Source organism: Psammomys obesus, unplaced genomic scaffold, assembly GCF_907164565.1.
Source record: "Psammomys obesus unplaced genomic scaffold, mPsaObe1.curated_primary_1811, whole genome shotgun sequence".
NCBI classification, from domain to species: domain Eukaryota; kingdom Metazoa; phylum Chordata; class Mammalia; order Rodentia; family Muridae; genus Psammomys; species Psammomys obesus.
In genome coordinates, this window is record NW_026593286.1 from 1,086,652 (window position 1) to 1,092,885 (window position 6,234).

Sequence of the window (6,234 nt, forward strand, 5' to 3'; positions counted from 1 at the left end):
CCCATGCCCCAAGGCCTGCTCTTGTGTCATAAGAGCAGCCCCTTCCTGTGTCATAAGCACGCTGAGACTGTGGAACCCCAGGCTGGTCTCTGCTTGTCTGTTCCTCCCTGGAGGGATGCTGAGGGATCCAGGAAAAGTTTTGCTAACTGACCTTGAACAGTGGAGGGCTGTTAGAGCTTGGGCCTCTTTTCAGGAACGGCTATAAGCAGCTCTCCTATCTTAATTCCCTATGGCCCCCACGTGCAGACTTAGTGGTATGACAGACAGGGCCTCTTCAGGCCTCACCTGGCCATAGTGGCCTAGGCTGGGAGGGCCTTTAGAGACCACCTTTAGAGACTACCTTATTGAGGAGCGTAAACTAAACAAACTAAATTAACTTACCATAACTAAACTAAACTACCCTACCTAACCTAACTTAACCTAATTAAGCTTTAAAAAATAACATTAAACTAAAAGTACACAGAGTAGGGGAGGGCCTCTCTGCTGCCTGGATAAATTCTGACGGTCGTGGCAGTAGCAGCAGCAGACCGCGGCTCCTTCGGAATGCACAGTGGTTTTGTCTCTTGTGCTCTTTCCTCCTTTAAATTATAGGAGGGCGGAGGGCTTGGCAGAGTACAACTCGAGACTAGCCAAGCCCAAACTATTTGGAAAAAAAAAAAAATCAAAAAACACAAGATTTTTGCCTGAACTCTAAAAAGGATTTGATTTTGCCTGAAATCTGAGGTGGGTGCTGACAGCCCTGAAGACAAGCTTAGCTGTGGGGCGGGGAGACTTGGTCTAAGCCGTGGGTGTTAACACACTGTGGCCCTGGGCTGCGTCCCAGGGTTCCCTGTGCCTTCCTCACTCTAGCGTTTCTTAGCTGAGGAACGGTGGCCTGAGGGCATTTAGATGTTCATAAAATTCTCTCCACAAATACAGCTGTGTTGAGAACATCAAGGAAGGGTCTTCAGTGCCCAAATGTCTGGGACTCCCTAAGACAGTGGGACACTAGGGAGGGCAGGACTCCTCACGGTGGGTCTGGAGGCCATGGCAGGATATGGGGGACACAGGCGTGGACTTGGAGAGGTCCGTGTGGACTAGTGGTTTTTTTTTTTCCCCACCCTGACTGTGCTGCAGGCCTGGATACTCTTCACCCTCTGCTTTCCTTCAAATCTGAAGGCTCAGGCACACACAGCCAGTGTCTCCCAGCGTGGGCCTCTAGGGTGTGGGACAAGTTCTTCTGAAGTTGCTTGTAAAACTGCCCAGCCCTGCGCTGGCCTGGATTCCTGAGCACTGTGGAGACGGCTGTGCTGTTCTGAAGTTGAGAGCAGCTGTGGAGACCCCTCCCTGGTCCTTTCCCACCTGCTCCTTGTCCCCACCCCAGCCTGAGAACTACAGGGAGGAAATGGCCGTGTGTGACCCGGTGCAGGCAGCGGGCCTGCCTCTGCCTGGTGTCAAGAGCCATAACCAGTGCAGGGTAAGGATGGGGAAGGCAGGAGTCTCCCTGGGATGCTGATATATACAGTTGGGACATGGCCTCCAGAGGGATCTTGGGATGTCGTGACTCAGGATGCTCCAGGGGTGATTTCAGGGGCTTGCATCTCACACACTATTTTTACTGACAGCCTTGAGACTGGGGCAAGACCATGTTGGCTTTAGAAACTTTCCCGTTCTGTACCTTTAGCCGTAGGAGAGGCAAGGACTGGTGTAACAGTAGGTGCCGGACAAGGGCTGAACAGGACCTGCTAAGCCCCATGAGCTTCTCTGGGGCCTGCTGTGGAGGTTCAGGGGAGACCCCAGGGAGGCATGTACCTCAAAAATGGAGCAGCCAGCTTGGAGGTGTATCAGACACATGACAATAGTGTTGGTTGTGTGCCTGCAGACAGGACAGAGATGCCATGACATTTTGAGAGCATATTTATTCTGTTAATGGTTAAGGCTGACCTAGGGCTAAGGTCTACATGAACCCAGAGGTCAAAGATATGAGGCTGCATTCTCATGGTCTCCAGCGGCCAGTGTTATGTTACGCCAGTTAGCAAGGGCTCTAACAGCAACCTTGATAGAGAGCCCTACTATCCTCTCTCAGGGGATAGACCTCCATGGAGTGGGGATCTGCCACACCCTGGGTAAGCCTGCCCTTGGGCTTGTTTACATGGGAAGCTGTGACTGTGCGAGCTGTGACCATGGGGGTTGTCTATGACTGTGGGGTCTATGGCCATAAGTGGGCTGTACTAATGAGTGGGCTGTGGCCATGGTAAGGCTGACATCCCTTCTGCCCCTTCTAGTCCATGCCAGTCTTTACTAGGGTGCTAAACTGGAAGTGTTCTGTGTATCTGCCTTGCAGCTTTACCAAAGGGGACCCTGTGTGTCTCCTGGCTTCCTGAGGTCTGTCACTTGTGGGTTCTGGCTGGCTAGGCTATTTTGCCCCCTAACCCCTACGTAGGTTATAAAAGTCAGTTCTAAGAGCGTGTTCTTCCAGATTGGAGCTATGTTCTCCAATGTCTTTTTCCACCCCAACACTAGCACAGGTCCTGGATTTAAGCCATTTTGCTGTGGTTCTAGCTTCAGTCCTCTATGGAGATGGCTCACTCCAGGATCCAGATGTCCAAGCATGCCTGTGTAGTTCTTTGACTGTGTTTGGGATTTCGCTTCCAGTCGGCTTTTGTTTCACTCCGATAGAAATACTAAGTAAGCAAGGAGGAGCTGCCCCAGTGACAGCAGCCCTGGGCCCTGGGACCGAGGCTTAGCTCAGGTGCTGGAACAGCAGAGGCTCACAGTTTCAAGCCTGGAGCGCTGGGCCCCGTTACTCCAGGCCTTAGAAGCAAGAGGCGGAGGGCTGTAGGCAACAGGTTGGAGGCTCGTCACTGTGGAATGGGTCCAGCTACCATAATCTTCGGTGTTTGTCGACAGTGAGTGGAAGCACAGCAGCAGCATCAGGTGGAGCCCGAGGGAGCTGCAGCGGCCAGGCAGGCCTGCAGTGACGCGTGTTCTAGACTCACCTCTCTCGCTGCGATAAAGTACCCTGACAAAGGCAAGCGGGTTTATTTCAGCTCAGTTCCGGGCTGCAGGCCGTTGTTGTGGGGAAGCCAAGGTCACAGGCTTGAAGCAGCCAGTCCTATGCATCGTCAGTGAATGCATGCCTGCGGCCTTCTGTCCACCTATACAGTCCAGCGTCCAAAATCCAGGCGCAGTCCTGCCCACTCTCAGGCTGGGCTTTCCCACATCACTTAAAGTCATCAAGACAGCCCCCACAGACATGCTGTGGTGGTTTGAACACATGCGGCCCCTCCAGACACGTGTTTGAACGCTTGGCTCACAGGGAGTTACACTATTAGGAGGTGTGGCCACGTTGGAGGAAGTGTGGGGCTCTGAGGTCTCATATAGGCTGAAGCTACGCCCAGTGTGGTACACGGTCTCCTGCTGTCTGTGGATCAGGATGTAGAAACTTGTCTGCCTGTACACTGCCATGCTTCCTGCCATGATGATAATGGACTAAAGCTCTGAACTGTAAGCCAGCACCAATTAAATGTTTTCCTTTGTAAGAGTTTCTGCAGTGATACGGTCTCTTCACAGCAAAGCCCTAACTAAGATACATGCCTGTGGTGAGAGTTTTGGTTTCTTTAAAAGCCTAGTTATGTTATGTGAACATGTTTCTGTTTTAAACCCAAGTGCGGGATCAGAGGCTGCTTCCCAGGAGATTATGATTTCCCTCGCACACTAGTGTGGCGGCAGCTGCTCCCCCTGTTGCTGGCCCCACTGCTGCTAGTTCATCTGGCTGCTGGTTCATCCTGCTGTTGTGTTTGTTATTGCATTTGCTATTGATGGACTGCTGGACTGCTGGACTGCTGGACTGCTGGATTGCTGGACTGCTGTATATTCTGATGACAAAGATTGGACTTGCGTCAAGGAACTCTGTGTCCCAATCAGCAGGAAGTATGCCCACAGGTCAACCTGCTAGATAATGGCTCCTCATGGAAACTCTCTTCCCAGGTGATTCTATGTGTCAAAATGACAACTAAAACTAAGTACTACCACTAAGTTACAAAAGTGTTGTAACTTATAAGAGGATGTTAAACTTGCAAGACTATCTGTGACCTTTAGCCCTTAAATCAAACAGAATCCCTAGAACAAATACAGTGACCAAAGCCCACAGTCTCTCCTCTTCACCCTTGTTGCCTCCACTCCCTGTGTTTCTGGCTTGTCCACTCTCTGAAGCTTTTGCTAACATTGCTGTTGCAGTGTGATCGTTCTGTTGTAGCGTCTCTCCCTGTTACCATCCCTGCCCATTCTAGTAGTGGTGAAGATCTGAAGTGAGAAATAACAGACAACTTGAGAAGTAGGACTTCACGCCAACGAAGGGCTGTGTTTGCAGCAGTCACAGGCCTTTGCTTGGCCTCTGGGGGAAGTACTCGATTCTTTCCTGGGTGAAAATAAACTACAGAGTCATCCACAATTGACCAACGCTTTTGTGGTGACAAAATTTTGTCCCTCAGATGCAGTTGGAAGCAGTCGCTTTGGCAGCAAGCAGCTGTAGTCTCTGTGTAGTCTCCTCAAGATGTTCATGGGGTAGTTAGTGCATCTAAGCTGGTGGGAGGGCAGTCTTGGGTGATAATCACGGAGGGGTCTAATAGCTGTCAATTAGGGAGTCAAGTCACCTGGACTTTGAAAAAGAAAAAGGCCAATAAAAAGGGGCGTGTGCTAAAGGCCTGGCATGAGCAATAATAGCTGTCTAAGTCTTCAGTAGTACTGAAAAGGCTTAGCACTTTTGCCCCCCGAGGAGATGACACACCTTCGTTTGTCTTATTTTCAGTGGATGTTGGGTGTGAACTACCTACCTAACCCTTTTCCAGTACCTCTAGCTGTCCAATCACATGTTCAAGGTTTCCCTTTCTGCCATGATATGAAGACTTCTTAATTTCAGACATGACATCATGGTCAGCGTTTCTGTCAGCTTGTACAAACCAGCTAGAGTCATTTGAGGAGAAGAAACCGCAATGGAGAAAATGCCCCCACTAGACTGGTCTGTGGGCAAGCCTGTGGTGCATTGAGGCTCGGCCCTTTGGGGGCCAGTGCTGCCCCTGAATCCTATGATCCTGAAAAACGGAAGCAGGATAAGTAGACGCCAGATTCCCGACTTCCCTCAGTGATGGGCTTGTGACCTGAGGGTTGTAAGCGGAAATAAAATAAATGTTTTCCTCCCCAAGTTGCTTTTGGTCATGGTGTTCCATCACAGCCATAGAAACGCTAACTCATATAGAAATTGGTACCGTGAGTGGGATTGCTACAACAGACCTAACTGTGATTTTTGGCAGGTTGTTGAAGGACTGTGGAATTAGGGCTGGAAAAAACATGGCATTCTCAGAGCTCAGTGGGCTGCTTGGTGAGAGCCTGGATGATCAGAAAACTGAGAGCTATGAAGGTAACGGAAGCATGGCTTGTGAAGCTTCAGAGGAAAGCCTGAGGGTCTTTAAATCTCTAAACAGGCCATTCAATATTCTGAATTAAGAATCTGTGTCTGGTTATCTGGAGCTGGAGAATTGGCTGTGATTAACTAACAAGAGAACAGAACTACTCAGGTTTAACTTTTTCCCCTCTGGGTTAATGGATACTGGTCAGCCGGGGCTGAAGAACACCAGCGTCATGAACGTGAAACCTCTGAGGTGTTTCCTCAGGTGTGTTCCAAGGGCCAGGGTTGTACATTACTCACAATGGCAGCTGAACTTGGTAATGTGCAGGAGTTTTCCAGGGCACACTGGTTTTGAAGGCATGAAGAGGTCATGGAGAACAGTTGAGGCTCAGTGTCAGGAGAGGCCACTGGTGAAGGTGCAGCCTCCATTGCAGTAGAAGCTGCTTCGGTTCTGCCTTGAGTTCCTTCCCTGACTTCTCTCTCTCAGGGACAGCATGTGACTTGAGAGTTGTCAGCTCCCCAGGTTGCTTTTGGTCATGCTGTTTTACCACGCCAAGATGCATGATGAAGGTTCGTGAATGCTTGGCGTTGGGGCTGAAGACTGGCTTGCTCACCCCAAGGCACTATAGGGTTTTAGTCATGATGCCTAATGGTCAGCTTTAACCTAGACATTTGCTCTTCTGCTTGAAATGTTTTGTTGATGTTGCTAACTGCAGCAATGTTTTAGGAAAAACTATAGGGAGCGGGTTAATTTCTGATACTGAGTCTAGGTGTTCAAGAGGACAGGCTCTCTCGCTCTGTGTGTGTGTGTGTGTGTGTGTGTGTGTGTGTGTGTGTGTGTGTGTGTG